General features: G+C 42.0%; 1 protein-coding gene across 1 annotated transcript in view; it reads right to left on the bottom strand.

The window, feature by feature from the left end:
• The window catches only part of LOC124604136 (mesoderm posterior protein 1-like), a 58,922-nt gene extending 41,306 nt beyond the window's left edge, over nt 1-17,616 (bottom strand). The window contains exon 1 of the mRNA XM_047136456.1: nt 17,044-17,616. The gene's annotated coding sequence lies outside the window, so the exon portion shown is untranslated. The remainder of the gene's footprint in view (nt 1-17,043) is intronic.
• Nucleotides 17,617-19,997: the final 2,381 nt, after the last annotated feature.

Here is a 19,997-nt window from a genome sequence, read left to right as displayed (position 1 = left end):
AGTACTTTTAGAGACAATCAAAACTACAGAAAGAAACTATGGAAATCGAGTAAACCTAAAGGAAACGATTATAATATAAATACGGGGAGACAATGGCGTAAGGGTACTGTCTAATGGATTACAGGTAAGATACTGAGGAGCTATGAACTAGAATAGAAAGAAACTGCAGATGCATCTTAGGCATTAAAGCAAAATCGGCAACGGCGAAATCGTCATTCTTTACAAAGAGGAGAATGTTGTGTAAAGGTGTCGAAACGAAAGTGAGGAAAAGGCTGATGAAGTGTTATTGCTGGAGTGTCCAAATGTTTTCTTCTTCTTCGTCTTCTTCTTCTGTCAATTGTTAGGCATTTTCCAGTTACGTTCTGTTCTTCAGTGCCCCTATTGAACGTGGTTGGTTTCTGTTTGATCTGTCATCACTTTCTTGCATTAACTATTGATTTTTCGAATATTAGTCGATAACTATTTATTATTTAGGCATACTATTTTCATTCATTCATGTGACTTGATGTGTCCATTTATTTCTGTACTACTTAATCTGCACATTTATGGTTTTAAGTCCTAGTTCTTGTCTCATTACCATAGCTTTTCATATCATACGGTCTATAGGCAGTGGCCATTCTTAAAACCTTCATATCCTGATGTTAAGTCCCAAAATGTGGACCTTGAGGAAACAAGACTAGAGACATTTGGAGAGTTTTTAAATGAGATCATGTCGAAGAACTGATAAAATAAAATGGATAGATAAAATAATGAACTAAGGGGAACTGTGGAGATTGAGTAGTTGTTGGATGTAATTAAACGAAGGAAAATAAACTGGAATGACCATGTACTGAGAAAGATTGACGGAATTTTTGAATGCTTTTTGAAACGGTATGTGGAAGGGAAGAGAAAAATTCGGAGAGATTGGTCAGATCTCGGACGATCTGCTTCATGGATGTTAACCAAACAGCCTGAAGAAGAAACTGATGAACCTCAAAATGAGGTCACGTTCATAGTGTAGAAAACTGATAACTACGATGATAACCTAATGCGCACGCTGGTACATGCCTTCCCAATATTTTTCACTTCATGACATCGAGCCGAAGATTAGTGTTATTAGATGGAACATACAGATCTAAAAAAATACACAGAATATCGCTTTTATTTATGATCAGCTGAAATTATGCCAAGTAATAAAACGGAGGAACCCAAACTGGATGTCAATGTGATTAATAATTTTTCATAGTATATTTTTACTTCCTTCTGTGTTATTGTTTTACTGATGTCACAGGTGTATTCTTCCATTACGAATTATGGTAGAAATTGTTTACTGCTATAGTGAATTCGTATTCCGCTTATGATTTTTTCACTTGTCAACGCTTCAGATCTTAGGCCGAAGTCTCGTTTCTTCTGTACTTAGCTCAATATCAGTAAAACATTCATAGCTACTCAGATGTAATTTGCGCTTAAGTAGATAGATTTTGAACTCTAGTATAGAAATCTGTCATATTTACAACTTTCACTGCTAAAACTATTTTATATATTATTTACTCGCAGGTTCACTGCAAAGATGCACGTCTATACCTAGCTTTCCATTTCTGCAAGCGTAAGTGTGTTTAGGAGCTTCAGTAAGCTTGGTTCGAAGGTCTCTGTGAAATTCCAATTACACGGGTCGCTGACATTCATGGGCACCTCGTGGCGAACTGTGCTCAACGTGTCTTCTCTAGTGTGGTCTGGAGGCCTGTTTGGCGTTGTCTGGTGTCGAGGACGTCACTGTATGGTAACTCGCTGTGTGATTGTGTAGAGGATCAGCACTTCTGCGATACGAGTTTTTCAATCATACACAGATATTGTGCAGTATACGCGTACTTATTTTCTTGGTTTGCACGGCGAGGCTAGTACTGGAGAATTTAATCGAATCTTTCATGATTTCAAAGAGTGTGTTTCATGACTTCGACGCACGACACGGAATTGGTCTGTTAGTAATTAATCCGAATGGGTGAGCACTTAAATTCGTCTCACCATACTTACTGGCGGTTTTACACATATATAGATCTTCTTTTGTTTCAAGTTATCAGGTTGAAGCTTTTTGTACCACATTTTCTGTGAACTTACGTTTCAGCGCCATCGTGGCTTGGTTATTAATCAGATATTTTACAACTTAATTTGATTTCTTTCCCATCATTTTCCAATGCAGATGAATTTTAAGCCTCGCTACACCTTACAGTTAACATGTGCCACTATGTGCACCATTTTGCCACCAGCAGAGACGGTGTTTCATAAAATCTTTTACGGATCAATCTCATATCTTGCACCAATCACAGTGAACATTACACACCGTATGTCTACGCGTGGTTTTCAGATCACAAAGTAAGTGACGGGGTTCTTCACTCTGTCAAGTGCAGCTATTTTATTTTATGTATTTGTGAACTATCCTAACAGTGTGGATAAATGATACCTACGGCACCTAACGCCGCAATAAGCACCGTTTTTCACGCATTTCCATATAACTTCAGGTGTGTGCTACGATTAATTGGTTCTCGTAAATCAGTTAACCGCTCGAAATGGAAATTAAAACACCTTCAGCCGTCTCTCTTGCATTTAATTTATTTACGCAACTAGTTTCGGTGTTCCGTTACACGGTCTTCAGACCCATCGACCAATGTAAATTGGGAGCAATCCAATCTCGTGTGCAGTCACAAGAGGAGCCAACATTAAATAACCAGTGTCCATGGATCTCTTGTTTACCTGACACTGTCCCTTGTTGCATCAAGCGAGACCCCCTGTCCAGTCGCCGATTACTCCCCGTCCAGTTGTCAGTTGATGAACGAGAAGTTGCTGTCCATGCATGAGCACGGCTTTAGAAAGCACCGCTCCTGCGAAACCCAACTCGCCCTTTTTTCTCATGATATCTTGCGAACCATGGATGAAGGGTATCAGACGGATGCCACATTCCTTGACTTCCGGAAAGCATTTGACTCGGTGCCCCACTGCAGACTCCTAACTAAGATACGAGCTTATGGGATTGGTTCCCAAGTATGTGAGTGACTCTAAGACTTCTTAAGTAATACAACCCAGTACGTTGTCCTCGATGATGAGTGTTCATTGTAGGTCAGGGTATCATCTGGAGTGCCCCAGGGAAGTGTGGTAGGTCAGCTGTTGTTTTCTATCTATATAAATGATCTTTTGGAGCCGGCCAAAGTGGCCGTGCGGTTAAAGGCGCTGCAGTCTGGAACCGCAAGACCGCTACGGTCGCAGGTTCGAATCCTGCCTAGGGCATGGATGTTTGTGATGTCCTTAGGTTAGTTAGGTTTAACTAGTTCTAAGTTCTAGGTGACTAATGATCTCAGCAGTTGAGTCCCATAGTGCTCAGAGCCATTTGAACCATTTTTTTGATCTTTTGGATAGGGTGGATAGCAATGTGCGGCTGTTTGCTGATGATGCTGTGGTGTACGGGAAGGTGTCGTTGTTGAGTGACTGTTGGAGGATACAAGATGACGTCGACAGGATTTGTGATTGGTGTTAAGAACGGCAGCTAACTCTAAATATAGATAAATGTAAATTAGTGCAGATGAATAGGAAAAAGAATCCCGTAATGTTTGAATACTCCATTAGTAGTGTAGCGCTTGACACAGTCACGTCGATTACATGTTTGGGCGTAACACTGCAGAGCGATATGAAGTGGGGCAAGCATGTAATGGTAGTTGTGGGGAAGGCGGATGGTCGTCTTCGGTTCATTGGTAGAATTTTGTGAAGATGTTCATCTGTAAAGGAGACCGCTTATAGAATGCTGGTGCGACCTATTCTTGAGTACTGCCCGAGCGTTTGGGACCCCTATCAGGTCAGATTGAGGGAGGACATAGAAGCAATTCAGAGGCGTGCTGCTAGATTTGTTACTGGTAGGTTTGATCATCACGCGAGTGTTACGAAAATGCTTCAGGAACTCGGGTGGGAGTCTCTATAGGAAACGAGGCGTTCTCTTCGTGAATCGCTACTGAGGAAATTTAGAGAACCAGCATTTGAGGCTGACTGCAGTACAATTTTACTGCCACCAACTTACAGTTCGCGGAAAGACCACAAAGATAAGATAAGAGAGATTAGGGCTCGTACAGAGGCATATAGGCAGTCATTTTTTCCTCGTTCTGTTTGGGAGTGGAACAGGGAGAGAAGATGCTAGTTGTGGTACGAGGTATCCTCCGCCACGCACCGTATGGTGGATTGCGGAGTATGTATGTAGATGTAGATGTAGATGTAGAAGGTATAGTGTCATGTAAACCAGATATCTACGGACACACGTTATTTAACATTGGCTCCTGTTCTGACTGCACACGAAACTGGATTCTTCCCAACTTACGTTGATCAAGGGGTATGAAGGTTGTGTAATGGAGCACCAAAACTGGTTGTGAAAATAAATTATTTGAAAAAGTGATGGCTGCAGGTGTTTTAATTTTCATTTCATTTTGAACAGCCAATGTCTTTGCACTCATCTATTACAAGGATGAGCGTACAAAGAATGAACTGTCTCGTTTGCCCCTTATAATACGTTGCATGAAATAAGTGTCTATTGCTCCACGTCGTATTCTCTTAATATTGTAGTCAGATCGTGTTATTATATTTATTCGTGCGTCTTAACTTTCTATGTGAGAGGGAATTTCAATTTACGGCATATTTCGGGCTTACTTTCGTAGGTAATCCGTTTTCGAAACTGTCTAGGGAGGTCACAGTATCCCGCATGATTTTTAGAATGAAACTGCAGGGTAAGTATGACGTTTCAGAACTGAAACTAGGTGCTACCGAAAATACGTTACGATGTATAATGATGTCATCTACGTGCTTGCTTGCCGAAATATACCCCGTGGGAACAGGACACAGCGTAACGTTGCACGGTACGTACATTATACACTACTGGACATTAAAATTCCTACACCACGAAGATGACATGCTATAGATGCGAAATTTAGCCGACAGGAAGAAGATGCTGTGATATGCAAATGATTAGCTTTTCAGAGCATTCAAATAAGGTTGGCGCCGGTGACGACACATACAACGTGCTGACATGAGGTAAGTTTCCAACCGGTTTCTCATACACAAACAGCAGTTGACCGGCGTTGCCTGGTGAAACATTGTTGTGATGCCTCGTGTAAGGAGGAGAAATGCGTGCCATCACGTTTCCAACTTTGATAAAGGTCAGATTGTAGCCTATCGCGATTGCGGTTTATCCTATCGCGACACTACTGCTCGCGTTGGTCGAGATCCAATGACTGTTAGCAGAATATGGAATCGGTGGGTTCAAGAGGGTAATACGGAACGCCGTGCTGGATCCCAACGGCCTCGTATCACTAGCAGTCGAGATGACAGGCATCTTATCCGCATGGCTGTAACGGATCGTGCAGCCACGTCTAGATCCCCGAGTCAACACATGTAGACGTTTGCAAGACAACAACCATCTACACGAACAGTTCGACAACATTTGCAGCAGCATGAACTATCAGCTCGGAGACCTTGGCTATGGTTACCATTGACGCTGCAACGTCAGCAGGAGCGCCTGTGATGGTGTACTCAACGACGAACCTGGGTGCATGAATGGCAAAACGTCATTTTTTCGGATGAATCCCGGTTCTGTTTACAGCATCATGATGGTCGCATCCGTGTTTGGCGACATCGCGGTGAACGCACATTGGAAGCGTGTATTCGTCATCGCTATACTGGCGTATCACCCGGCGTGATGGTATTGGGTGCCATAGGTTACACGTATGGGTCACCTCTTGTTCGCAGTGACGGCACTTTGAACAGTGGACGTTACATTTCAGATGTGTTACGATCCGTGGCTCAACCCATCATTCGATCCCTGCGAAACCTTACGTTTCAGCAGGATAATGCACGACCGCATGTTGCAGGTCCTGTACGGGCCTTTCTGGATACAGAAAATATTCGACTGATGCCTTGGCCAGCACATTCTCCAGATCTCTCACCAATTGAAAACGTCTGGTCAATGGTGGCCGAGCAACTGGCTCTTCACAATACGCCCGTCACTACTCCTGATTAACTGTTGTATCGTGTTGAAGCTGCATGGGCAGCCATCCAACTTTGTTCGACTCAATGCCCGGGCGTATCAAGGCTGTTATTTCGGCCAGATCTGGTTGTTCTGGGTACTGATTTCTCAGGATCTATGCACCCAAATTGCGTGAAAATGTAATCACCTGTCAGTTCTAGTATATTTGTCCAATGAATACCTGTTTATCATCTGCATTTCTTCTTGGTGTAGCAATTTGAATGGCCAGTATTGTACGTCTGCGCCAAGTTTCACGTGGGACGTGCGCCGCGACTCTGCCACAAAATGTCAGGAGTCGCGTTCCCCTGATCTGCGTGCAGCGCGGCGCAGTGGACTGCAGTGCAGTGCCCCTTGCAGGTGAATGCACCGGCAGGGTGCCTCTGAATGGCAGTACACCCACCACACCCACCGCAGCCAGCGGAGCGTGAAGGCCGCTACACTACTGTACACCGATACGCCGCTACGCCGCGTTCACGAGGTGCCCGCAACACACCTCTGCTGCGAACCGTTGCAGACTCCCCAGGCGACGCCCGACGCTCTCCGCTCACTGAGACAGGGAAGCAGCGGAAGGGAGGCTTCTACCACTTGCAACATTTTTGTTTCGATTTGCTACACGGAATTATTTCCGTTCCGCGACGGTGATGAAACGTCTTTTTGCCTGTCATACATAAATGACCTAGTAGGTAAAGTCGGAACTTAGATGAGGATCCTCGTGAATGATGCTTTTGTATACACAGCAGTCACAACGCTAGAAAATTATAATGAACCGCAGGAAGACCTGCCGAGGATCGATGCTTGGTGCAGGAGCCGGCAGTCGACCATCAGTATAAACAAACGTAAGGTATGATAAAAGCAGAAAGATCCGTTATCGTAAGATTACACTATTACAGAAAAATCGCTGAAAACAGTCAACAACCATTAAAAATTCAGAGTATACGTACAGATCGACTACAAGTGGAATGACCACATAAAACTAATGGAATGTAAGGTAAATGCCAGACTGAACATGACTCGAAGAACCGTCCCAGCGAGGGGGTTTCTGACAAAACCCTAGCTTGACCAACACTTGAATATTGCTCTTCAGTCTGTGAGCCGTAGCATATGGAATAGATAGAGGGAGAAAATCCAAAGAAGAGCAGTGCATATCACAGCAGGTAGGTTTAGGAGGAGCGAAAGCATCACGGAAATGCTCTTCTAACTGTAGCGTCAGACGCTGCTAGAGACTCCTTGCGCATCACTGTATGGCTCGCTGTTGAAATTCCGAAATCATAGATGTGCAGAAAGAACGAGCAGTATACTTATATATTCCTGACACTGTCAGTGTGGTGGTCATCTGCAGTGTGTGTTGAGGGAGGAAAACTTCACATTCCAACATCGCTGAAAAAGCATTTTATTGGATGACCGGCTTCGACAAAGCCAAGCTGTCGTAATCGGATGTTGTGGTTTAAATTTTTTGCACCATATTGTCCCTCAGTATTGCTAGTCGTTTCACACTGCAAGTGCACTTCCCACTACCATGAAAATCACTCCACATTGACATGTCAACTGTGAAAGTGTTATGTACACTATATATATATATATATATATATATATATATAGATATATATATATATATATATATATATATATATATATATATATATATATATATTGGGCCGATTACAAATGTTGGCAAATGGCACAAGGAACGGGTAAAGGGGGGAAGAACAGCAGGACGCAAAGAACTCTCCGCGAAGCACCTTAAAGAGTCCTACTGAGAACGGATGTGAATGTATATGTAACAGATATTTAACAATGGTATTAGTCGTTCACCCGTGAACCCCATCGTATCTTGTCCCAAATTTTTCAGCTTTGTATCACACATGCTGATCTATTTTCTCTGTGTATCCCCTTCTAGTACCAATATAATTATTTCTTGACGCTTTAACTAGTGTCAAATCTGTCATTTCTGAGTTTCCTTACCTGTGGACATGTCTTTATTTGAGAGTAGCAGTTACGTCCAGAGCACTTAATAATTTTTTTTCAAATTGTTCAGTCTGTGTCTCCCCTAGAAACTCAACCCCCAATCGCTGTCTCTAGTATCATGCAAGTTATTTCCTGATGTGTTACTACATGTCCTTCCACAGGGCACTTTGTTCTAATTACTGTTTTCCGTATCTCACTTTCTTCCTCAGATAAGGGCCTCTCTGTTACTAGTCGGCATAGTTTGGCGAGGAATTATCCTCTGCCCGTCATAGTCTGCTTCTTATTCCCCTTGCTTCAACCGTCAGGTATTTTTCTTCCAAGATTGCAGAATTATTTCCCTACGTAATTTTTAATTTTGTTGTCAAGTTTATCGCCAATCTCATTTCTGCTACACAAAACTACAGCCTTTATTTGGTTAGCCTCCATCCATATTTTGTGCGCAATGGTTATTCACAGAACGCAACAGATCCTGTAGTTCATCCCCACTTTTATAGAAGATAGCAGTGTCATCATGTAATATTACCACTGAAATCATTTCGACCAGAATTTTAATGCTATTTATTGATTTTTCTTTAATTCTTCGTCTTACTTTTTTCTTACTTTGTTATCTCTTTTATATCCTTTCATCCGACCCGTTGTTTCTGACTATTCTATGCTTATTGTTCTCTCTTGGTAGTTGAATAGAGCAGCCAAAATAATTGTGGCCAGTATAATATTTGCAAGGTTGATATGGAATTGGCCCCTTATTACCTAAGAGCAGAACTACTGATAACAGGAGTCGTTGTAAGCCTTGGACCAATCGGCTGCTATTATATGTCTGCGCACCCGCATCTCCTGCACGCAGTGAACTGAACACTTCGCTGTGTCATCACATTTCACCTATATCTACGTTTACATGAGTACTCTTCATTTAACAGATGAGTGCCTCAATGAGAGTTCATCGAACCGCCTTCAAACAATTTCTCTGCTTTTCCGCTTTCGAGCAGCGCGCGGGAAAGTCAACACTTAAATCTTTCCGGGCGATGTTTGATTTCTCTCATTCTATTACAATGATAATTTTGGCCTATGTAGGTGGGCGCCAAAAAATACTTTCGACTTCGAAGGAGAAATGTGCTGACTGAAATTTCGTAAAAAGATCTCGCTTCAGCGAAAAACACGTTTGTTTTAATGAGTGCCGCTCCAAATCGATATCTCTTCTATTTCGCGATAATGCAAAATGAGTTGTGCTTTTTTGAATTTTTTCGGTACCCTCCATCTGTCCTATCTGCTGCTCCAGAAGAGCTTAGTGTACGCAGTCTCTTGCATCTTCTAAGTGCTCTACCATAAGTCACAGTCTATGGCAAGCTTTCGTCATTTCATCCCTGCGGATTCCACCTCCTTCGCATTATTCGTTATTTAAAGTCAGAAGCCACTTTTTGCGTCATACGGATTTCTTGTTTAAACAATTTTGCAATTGGTTTCGACCATCTAAAGTCTTTACAAAACGGTAAATGAGAGCATCATCTGCAAACAATGTAAGAGGGCTGCTGAGATTGACTCTTATATCGTTTATACATCTACATCGATATCTACGTGGCTACTTTGCAAATCACGCTTATGTGTGTGGCAGAGGATTCATCGAATCGCCTTAATGCTAATTCTCTACTATTCGGTTCTCGAACAGCGAGCGGAAAAGACTAACATTTATATCTTTCCGTGCGAGCTCTGATTTCCCTTATTTTATTATGATGACACTTTTCTCCGTATGTAGGTCGGCGTCAACAAAATATTTTCGCATTTGGAGGAGAATGTTGGCGATTGAAATTTCGTGAGTAGATATGCAGCAACGAAACACGCGTTTGTCTCAACGATTTTCATCCTAAATCTTGTATCATGCCCATGACACTTTCTACACTATTTCGTGATAATACAAAACGTGCTACCCTTTCCTGAACTTTCTCGATGAACTCCGTTAATCCTATGGGGTAAGGATCCCACATCGCACAGCAGTTCTCCAAAAGAGGACGAACAAGCATTGTGTAGGCAGTCTCTTCAGCAGATCCGTTGCAACTTTAAGTGTTCTGCCATTAAAACGCCGTCTTTGGTTCCTCTTCCCCTCAAAATTTTATGTGTGTTCTTTCCTATTTAAATTTTTCATAACGACAATTTAATAATGAACATCTAACTTACTAACGTTGGCAGTGTTTGAGTGAAATCAGCAGACGTGTGAACTCACAAAAAAAAATGGTTCAAATGGCTCTGAGCACTATGGGACTCAACTGCTGAGGTCATTAGTCCCCTAGAACTTAGAACTAGTTAAACCTAACTAACCTAAGGACATCACAAACATCCATGCCCGAGGCAGGATTCGAACCTGCGACCGTAGCGGTCACGCGGTTCCAGACTGAAGCGCCTAGAACCGCACGGCCACACAGGCCTGTTTTAACAACTTGAAAAATCGAATACCGTGGATGCATCGACGCCGAAGGACGCAATTTCATGCATCTTCTGTGACTTTGATTAACAAGGATCAATCCCGCGTCAGTTTTACTGTAAATATTTTTCTACCGAGTTTCATTTTTCCGCCCGTACATACAGAACATTACCTACCGTTCCTTATAGCGTGTAGCTTACCTATTTTTCTAAGGATTTTCAAGAATTCGCAACACTGGACACTGCCCAAGACTGTTTTAGGCCCACAAGCCGTATAAAAGTCTCTTCGCTTCTTTCACCAAGTGTAAAGAAAGAACTGAATACGTGATGCTTTAAACTTTCTTTTTCTCTAGTTAAGACTATGTTCGGGCCTCGAACTTAGGGTGTTTGCCGTTACGGCCGTACGAGGAGTTCAGCGAGGAGTATCGGAAAGTGCAATTCGCAATACACTGCTCATGGAAGTGTGGCCCCAGTTAGGAACGCACTGCCACTTCTTCTAGAGTTTGTCAATTTGTACTTTATTTACTCTCTTCTATGATACCATCGTTTCGAGGGGGCACTTTTTATATGTTTTTACCCCTGTTTTCCCACAGTACACGTTTTATTTACGTGTAATGCCGTGCTCTCTACTCTGTAAGATGTATCTATAGTCCAAAAAATTTCTTCTTCAATTTAAAATTAAACTCCCAGAAGTCATCATTTCACATACTTCAATGAGCACCATCGCTTCCACCGTACTGCGTATTCATATTCCCTTGGTGGATGAGCTCTATCACTTTCCTCACTGTTTTCCGCAGTTTTGCTTCTTATCGAGACTTGGTAAAGCTCTTCGTCACTATAACCAGTTTATTTTGCTACTTTCAGGCCACATTAACTACTATTTTACCCACTCATTTTACATCTTACAGTTTTGAGTCTTCATGTCCAACGAAATGATCACGCCATGGGTGAATATGAGCATTGTTATCTATTCTTCTTGCAAAATTTTTTCTGTCCCAATATTTTCTTTCGCTTTGCTCGGTACTCCTTCAAGATAGCAGACAGGATATCTTGATATAGACCTTTAGCCATAATCATACACAAACAAACAAAATTTTTCAGTCTTGGCTACATTTTATTATTTTCATTACGTGTTTTGGCTGACGACCATCACCGTATAGAAAACTTTAAAACATCAATACAAGATATACCATCAAACAGTGCATACTAGTATGAGGTGTAGACGCACCTTCACCTCTTTCGAGTGCTTACTATTTGACGATATACTTTGTATGGATCCAGAATGAGATTTTCTCTCTGCAGCGGATTGTGCACTGATATGAAACTTCCTGCCAGATTAAAACTGTGTGCCAAACCGAGACTCGAACTCGGGACCTTTGCCTTTAGCGTGCATTTGCTCTACCATCTGAGCTACCCAAACACGAGTCAGCCCCGTTCTGACAGCTTAACTTCCGCCAATACCTCGTCTCCTACCTTCGAGACTTCACAGACGCTCTCCTGCACACCTGCAGAACAGGCTAAGCCATGTCTCTGCAGTATCCTTTCTTTCAGGAGTGCTAGTTTTGCAGGTTTTCAGGAGAGCTTCTGTGAAGTTCGGAAGGTAGGAGACGATGTAATGGCGGAAGTTAAGATGTGAGGACGGGGCTGAGTCGTGTTTGGGTAGCTCAGATGGTAGAGCACTTGCCCGCGAAAAGCAAAGGTCCCGAGTTCGATACTCGGTTCGGCACACAGTTTTAATCTTCCAGGAAGTTTCATTGTTTTGGATGTTTTAAAGTATTCGATCCGGTGATGGCCGTAAGCCAAAAGGCGTCATAAAAATAAGAAACAGTAATGTATGGCCATGACTGTAAAATTTTGTGTGTTTATTAGTTCTTCGACACAAAAAATTAAAACAGTGTAAAGCGCCAACCGTGCCTTACAGCATTTTTTAACAGTAATATTCACATCTTCATTTTCTTTTTTCCTCATTTCCTCTTATTATATTTTAGACATCACATATTTAGACTACCTTATTTACGGACCTATAAGTCCCGAATAGAAGGAATGTGCCCAACGCCGTGTTTATTCTTCCTGGCGTTACTGACAGCAGTGTTAAAACTGTTGCGAGAGATGTTCAGTTCCTTTTTATGAACCTAAACTAAGTCTCGTCAATAGCTTCTCCAGTTTCTCTTACTTTTCATCCCTGTGTGCGTGTATTCATCAAGCGAAAATTTAGACTAATTGTCGAATACATTTGTAATCTCTGGACTGCCTCACATTCGCTATTCAAATACTGCACGTGACATGTAACATCTTCGACTCGTGTTTGTGTACCATGAACTCCTCATTTAACAGATATTCACAATGAAAATGCTGCTTCCGATCTTTTGATAACATTTGGAGGAATGTTTATCTTATGAACAAAAGATACTGGATACCTGAACTTGTGCAGAAAAAATTGCATTAGATAGCTATGTACGGCTATAATCACAAATAAGCGTAAATGAGAGGAACTCTCAGTTTTTCGCTCTTTCTGTTCTTCTATTAATCAGGAGACATGGATCTGATAAAAGTTTAAATTCCTTTAATAACTTTGGTTGAGACCAAGCGCTGCCAACTTGTCGCACTTAACGGAAAGCCGATCACGTAGCACCAATGTCAGAATGTTGATTATTTTGTTTCTTGAGATATTACAGACTTTTTAAGATGCAATAATACTATCCCAAATGTGCAACTAACTGCTTTAATTACTTCAGCAGTAGATTGCACTGCAGTGTAGTGTGTAAAATATAGTAATCAAATTTATCTCTAGTTAGGGCGGACTGTGATCTTGTTATACGAAAGGCGTACGAATAAGCAGCGGATGCATTCGCAGTCATTAGTCACTCTCAAAAGCATAACAACAGGAACAACACTGGAAATCTGCTGTTCATATGTTGAAGCATTCCTGTGTGATGACAGATTCCAAAACTGTTACCTCAGATGGAATCGACATTCAAACTTTACATTCACCAATATTTTTTGTCACTCACACGTAAACAGTTCTCGCAAAAATCGGGATCGGTTCTATGAATTCTACTATGCAAACATACAATAAATAAATTACTTTAAAATTATTTAGAAACTTAACGGCCCAACTTCATATTTCAGAAACAGTTTTAGAAGAAACAGAGAGCAAGTTGTAAGTCCACACATTCTAACTAAATAGTATGCCGACTCTCTCAGGAGATATAAAAAAATCCCCATAAAAAATCGACGAATTGTGGATCAAACTATGATACGTAATTTCGTGTAGTAGCAAAATACATGTCTTCATTTGTTTTTGTGAAATATAAATTATAAATGGTCAGGATAATGAATGGAACACGTCATGTTAGTTGTAATAAGAAGAGTAATTGGTTTGTTTTCATGAATATGATATACAAAAAACTACGATAATGGATACTAATGAAGGAATATATGTTAGTTAGTGTTAATATGAAGCGTAATCGATTTTTCTTCATGAATATGATGTAGCAAAAATGCGATAATTAACAGAGATGCATATTCCTGAATGAAGATATTGAGAAGAAAGAGTAATATCGAAAGGCCGTATTGCCACGCTCGCTTTTGTCGACAAACAGGACAAAACAGTTGACGACATAGACAGTGAGAGGAGAGGCTGAAGTTGTATGAATTTAAGTAACGGCTGAGCGCCTAAATCGAATAACACTGTTGTGGCATTCTACACTAGATGAGAGAAAAGCATCTTGATCAAATGAACCTGTAATCTTCACGTCAGTACAAAATTGGTAATACTCGGATGTGAACACGCAGTAATACAGTATTCCATTTTGTAGACGAGCTTCGTGTAAATTAGGACACGAAAGAGTAGCAGGAAGGCAAACAGCTGTAACACCATAAGGGACATACAGGTTTTCCAAGACAGTGAGTAGAATAGAAGTACCTAGAAACTGACCTTTACAGACTAAATCACCAGACGGTATAACGGAAATTATCACCAAATTAAAGTGAAAAAGTGCGCTTAGACAAATAAAACTTGGTCGTTCTCTAGTCACTCTAAGATCTGGATTTCATTGAAGAGTCGTTGAAGGACGTCCAAAGTAATTCAGAAGAAAATTTTTGCATGATTTCTTTTCTGGTGAAATTGTCGCACTAGTTGCCTTTGTATACTTATGAATACGGATATTAACTTCCACATGCCTAAGGTTTAGCTATTCTATAAAGTTATCAACGGCAAATGTTTTGGGATAGTGAATGTCTCCTCATATGTGACTATATAACTGTCATGTGAACTCTGAGAGAGTAAAAGCTAGACACAGCAGAACAGAAGCAATGCAGATGTGGAGACGGGTGAAAGTGTGCTGTGTTTCGCGGTATAATGTCAGCTGTCGGTGTGAAGCACTGTCCAAAGGAGAACCACTGACCGCAAAACAACTGACTAGTATGGATAGTGCACATTCAACCGTAAATGAGTTCGGCAACAGACCTTTGGACGATCTTACTCGTATTACGAGGAGTGTTTTTGTAACTCGAGAAAGCTGAAAGTAACTTCCTGACAATTATTCTTCAGACCACTATCACTTGATATTCGACGCTGTAAAACAGATGGTATGAGGGACTATGTATCTCGTAGTTTCTTGATAAATGTAGTTTTGTTGACCTAATTTATGTATTCCTTTTGGGTTACCACTATTCATAAATGTATAGACGAATGATTTCCCATAAAATCACTCTTGAAAGGGATTAATCATGGTTTCTATTCCTAACACACTGTCTTATGACTCGTTATTTTTACAAATTTAATCCAATTATCATTTACTTTCACCGAACTAATTTCTTTTACACCCTCTCTAAATGTTTATCTATTGTTACAACCCTACCACCACAGATTTTTTCTCGCTTACTAGCCTTGACTCAATGGAACTATTTTACGAAAGATTCTAGAAACAATTCCGTTTTGCGAACATTACCGTCCAACTAATGATAAACAGGTACCTGTCTGATAGTTTTTGGAACAGCCACTACCTCTTTCCCATTTGATTGTTCATAACCGGTTTGCATATAACTTCTTGTTTGAGAGTGGTTTTAGAAAAAGGTGTACGAACTTCGCGTATTCTTCGTCGCTGGCGTGGACACAACGAAAGTGCTCAAAACTAATAATGATAGTTAAGGCATGAAATTTCCAGATGTTATTGCGCTTAGATATACTTCTTACGTAGACACTGTGTCAGGTTCTGTTACTTCTTTTCATGCTTTCATTGAAAATCAGTAACGTTTCTTACTGTATTCAGCAGTCTTCTCTTTACTTCACTTAAGATGTAGGGTAGTATCAACGAGCTAAGAGATCTCCAATCTAGAAAAAAATGTCGTATAAAAGAGTATGGAGGGGGCATTACGACGCTCGAAATATAGTTGTTAATAAGTTAATCGACTGAATGGACTTCATTCTCCAAAAGGGATATGCCAGTTTCTTAGATGATCATTCACCTGGTATTACTGAAAATGGTGATCGATAGTATTTTGTACAAAGTAGTAAGTCTTTCTGTTTAATTTTCAGCGACTGTCTATTGTTTCGGAGTGCGTAATTATTCTTCGTATGGTATCTAATAGTTAGTCCATGTTTTTGCCTTCTGACTGATTTTTCATCTTGGATGCAATAACAACAACAAGTCATGAGATATATTTTTCAGTCATAAATTCGATGCAAAACAGTAATTCACAGTTAATTTATCACAATATCCAGTTGAAATATCATCGAAGGTTCCGAAGACATCCTTCTTCACAGTTGCACCGATCGTTCAGTTACTTTCTACGTGCAATTTAGACACTTTTTTTGCGTATGAATACCTGCCCCGTAATCAGAGCAATGCGCAGATTTGCAGAGACTTAGCTCTTGAACGAATTAACATTATCAGTCAAGCGTTTCTTTTGCAACCCACCATTTCTTCCAGTTCAGTGGTATTTTGTATGAATTTTCCTCCTTGTGACGAAGTGACTTTGGTTGTACACAAAACCATCGTGCAGATAACAACTCTCAGTTTTACAACAAAACTTTCGGAGAAGAATATACTCACGGTTGCAACAATGGATATATTCCATACAAACAACAAAATCTAGCAATAATTTGCCTGTACTACAATTCGATCGGTTCCCTCCAGCGTAATAGAGTCATAAATGAGCGTTTGTCGTGTTTAGTGGTGTATTTTAGTCATAATGGTTTTCCGCCGAAGCTTGTGAAACTTTGGTAAATTCTAGCCAAAGACGAAATATTTTCAGATCCTTTCAGGCCATTATAACGGAATATTCGTTGCTGAGGACAAATGAACGTTCTCGAAGAAATTCAATACGAATAGTGCTAGTAAAAGTAATAGTTCAAAATCTGTAAGTGGTGTGCTACTAAATACTATTTTCGGTTTCCCAATGAAGGAAGTTTTACAACCTATCTAACAACTAGACTGTATCATGGTCAGCTTTTAGACTTACAGTGATCTAGAGGGGAGATGTTACTTCCGAATGACAATACGGCGGTCTCTTACCTACGTCACGTGGTAGAGCAGTCGTTGAGTTAATGTAGATATTTTTCAACACGTTTTGATTACATGATGTGAGTATTATACGATCTAGGTACTACGATTGAGGACTGAAGTACTTACCTCCGCTAAGAGCATATCATCATAGCAGTCGTAGAAAACTCCCCTTCGACGGTTAATATGTCCTTTGGTCAATTCGTGACTTCTAAATAAACAGCGATAAATCCACACGCATTTTTTAGATCTGGGAGTACTATAGAGTTCGTTTGTCTGTTTGATCGAGGTGTGCTAAAAGATCACAAGAGTGCATAGGAAGATTACGAGACTGTGTCCGGGTATCTACAGTTTATCAGTTAACACTCTTAAGAAATTGAGCTAATCGGTTATTTCACTAGCACAGAAGATGGATATTGACTCCTTTCCAGTACTCCGTTTGGCTGTGAATTGGCGTACTGGATTAGCAGCGATTATGTCTGTGAGTGGGCGTCAGTTAGTAGCTTGCGGCGCCTAGCGGTGCACGCCATCCCACAAGGCATGCTCACACGGAGACCTCCCGACGAATTTCGTCTGGTGTTGGCGACCCTACGGACGGTGCTGGGAAGACGTGAACGCTGCGGCGGCTCCAGCGGGTGAGCAGCGGACGGATGCAGGGAGGTGCTGCCGCGGTGGCTGCCGGGGCGGCACTGGAGCCCGCTGGAGGCGGCTGGAGCCCACTGGAGGCGGGTGGCGCCGCGGCGGCACGCGCGCAGCCCGCGGAGCGGACCGGTCCGCCCCTCCAGCGCTCCAGCGGGCCGGGCTCCAGCGGCAAAGTGAATCACTGTGCCGGGCTACCGGCGCACGTGCCTCTCCGCTGCTCCAGCGGCGGCGGCGGCGGCGCCTCGTCGCGCTGGAAAACGCGGCCGGCACGACCGCCCAGATTAAAGATGTCACGCGCAATTTGTGGCCCGCCGCTTCTGCCTCTGATGGGTAATCGACCCAGCCAGAAGTCCGGCCGCAAATGTTCCGCCGTTCGGTCTCCTAGCTCTGGCGTGGGTGGCCGAATAGTGTCAAGGACGCTCGCCAGCCGCTGGAGCGCTGCGGCTTCTTCCAGCGAGAGCATCGCTTGCAGCAATCTTCTGAGTCGGCGGACAGCGAAGCGCCTCTCCATGTTAGGACGAATATGGTACGGCCGATGACGCAAGCAGGCAACGAGCATTGTAGTGGGGAAAATGGGTGAAGAATAAATTACGGTGAAACAAAGGTTACGCGTGAGGTGCTGTTCGCAATCTCGGTATCTGAGGTTACGCCGCATTACAGTTGTCGTGAAGTGCGACGTACCTAACTAAACTGCGGCGACCTCAAATTATAAACTCGACCTTACCCCATTACATCATAACGAACATTTTTCTCTTTATTCTCCTAAGTATTTCGACTGCCTTGACGTAGTCTTGAATTAACACTATGTAGCGTCCCCTGACCGCAGAATTTTTAATCCATACATAGGTATCGTAAAAATGTCTATGGAATGTGTGTGTGTGTGTGTGTGTGTGTGTGTGTGTGTGTGTGTGTGTGTGTGAGTGGCCGAACGGTACTAGGCGCTACAGAATGGAACCGCGCGACCGCTACGGTCGCAGGTTCGAATCCTGCCTCGGGCATGGATGTGTGTGATATCATTACGTTAGTTAGGCTTAAGTAGCTCTAAGTTCTAGGGGACTGATGACCTCAGAAGTTAAGTCCCATAGTGCTCAGAGCCATTTCAACCATTTTGTGTGTGTGTGTGTGTGTGTGTGTGTGTGTGTGTGTGTTCGTTCCACATCTTCTTCTATGCCACTTTTCAACGAAACTTGGTAGATATATGGTTCAAATGGCTCTGAGCACTATGGGACTTAACAACTGAGGTCATCAGTCCCCTAGAACTTAGAACTACTTAAACCTAACTAACGTATGGACATCACACACATCCATGCCCGAGGCAAGATTGGGATCTGCGACCGTAGCGCTCGCGCGCTTCCAGACTGAAGCGCCTAGAACTGCTCGGCCACAATGTCCGGCGGTAGACGTATCCCTTACCGCCTGGCAACAATCGCTGTCTGGGTCAGGACTACCTACCCATCTTAGTTCAGGAGATATAACGCCATAAACAGTGATATTCGTGAGGAACTGCCGCATCATGTATGACGTGAACAGTTATTAAATCGAGGGTACAATACATTTCACCAAGTTTTAGCTTAGATGCTCTTGGACACAACTTAATGTTTGCATCTTCAGGCCCGACCCTTAAAATATTTTTTCGCTTTATATTGGAAATATAGGACTTACCATATTTTTAAAATACTTTACCAGGCGTAGGCATTGTAAAAAACGATGGAGTATTCAACTTTGCACAAAGAATGACTCAATAAATCCAACATCACTGAGATTCCACTAAACAGCACAAAACTTGTTTACAAAAATCTGCTGCCTTCTATACCACGCTGCTCGGGCCACAAAACTGCTCCACAGCCTTCTATGCAACATTGCTGTGTTCTACACTCAAAATCGCAGCCTTCTAAAGCTATATTTTCCAGGATCATAGGAAAAATTTCGCAGACAGTATCGACATACGCAGCTAAATCCACCTACAAAGTTATCGTACCACACATAATTCAGGATATATGACGTCATAAACACTGAGAGGCGTGAAAAACTGCCACATTGTGTGTGACGTTTAAATTTATTACTAATTTGCTACTAACTCTATTTGGAACACATCTGCAAACAGTATTCACTTATGCCGCTGAATATACCTACACAAGTTTGTCATGGTACGATACATAGCAGTATCTCAAGATAAATGACATCATAAAAAGTGAGATGCGTGAAAAAATTCCGCATCATGATTCAAATATGGTTCAAATGGCTCTAAGCACTATGAGACTTAACGTCTGAGGTCATCAGTCCCGTAGACTTGGAACTACTTAAACCTAACTTACCTAAGGTCGCCACATACATCCATGCCCGAGGCAGGATTCGAACCCGCGACCGTAGCAGCAGCGCGGTTCCGGACTGAAGTGCCTAGAACCGTTAGGACACAGCAGCCGGCTCCGTATCATGGATGA

The sequence above is a fragment of the Schistocerca americana genome, chromosome 1 (assembly GCF_021461395.2).
Source record: "Schistocerca americana isolate TAMUIC-IGC-003095 chromosome 1, iqSchAmer2.1, whole genome shotgun sequence".
In the NCBI taxonomy this organism is placed as follows: Eukaryota; Metazoa; Arthropoda; class Insecta; order Orthoptera; family Acrididae; genus Schistocerca; species Schistocerca americana.
This window is presented reverse-complemented; position numbering and strand designations above follow the sequence as displayed.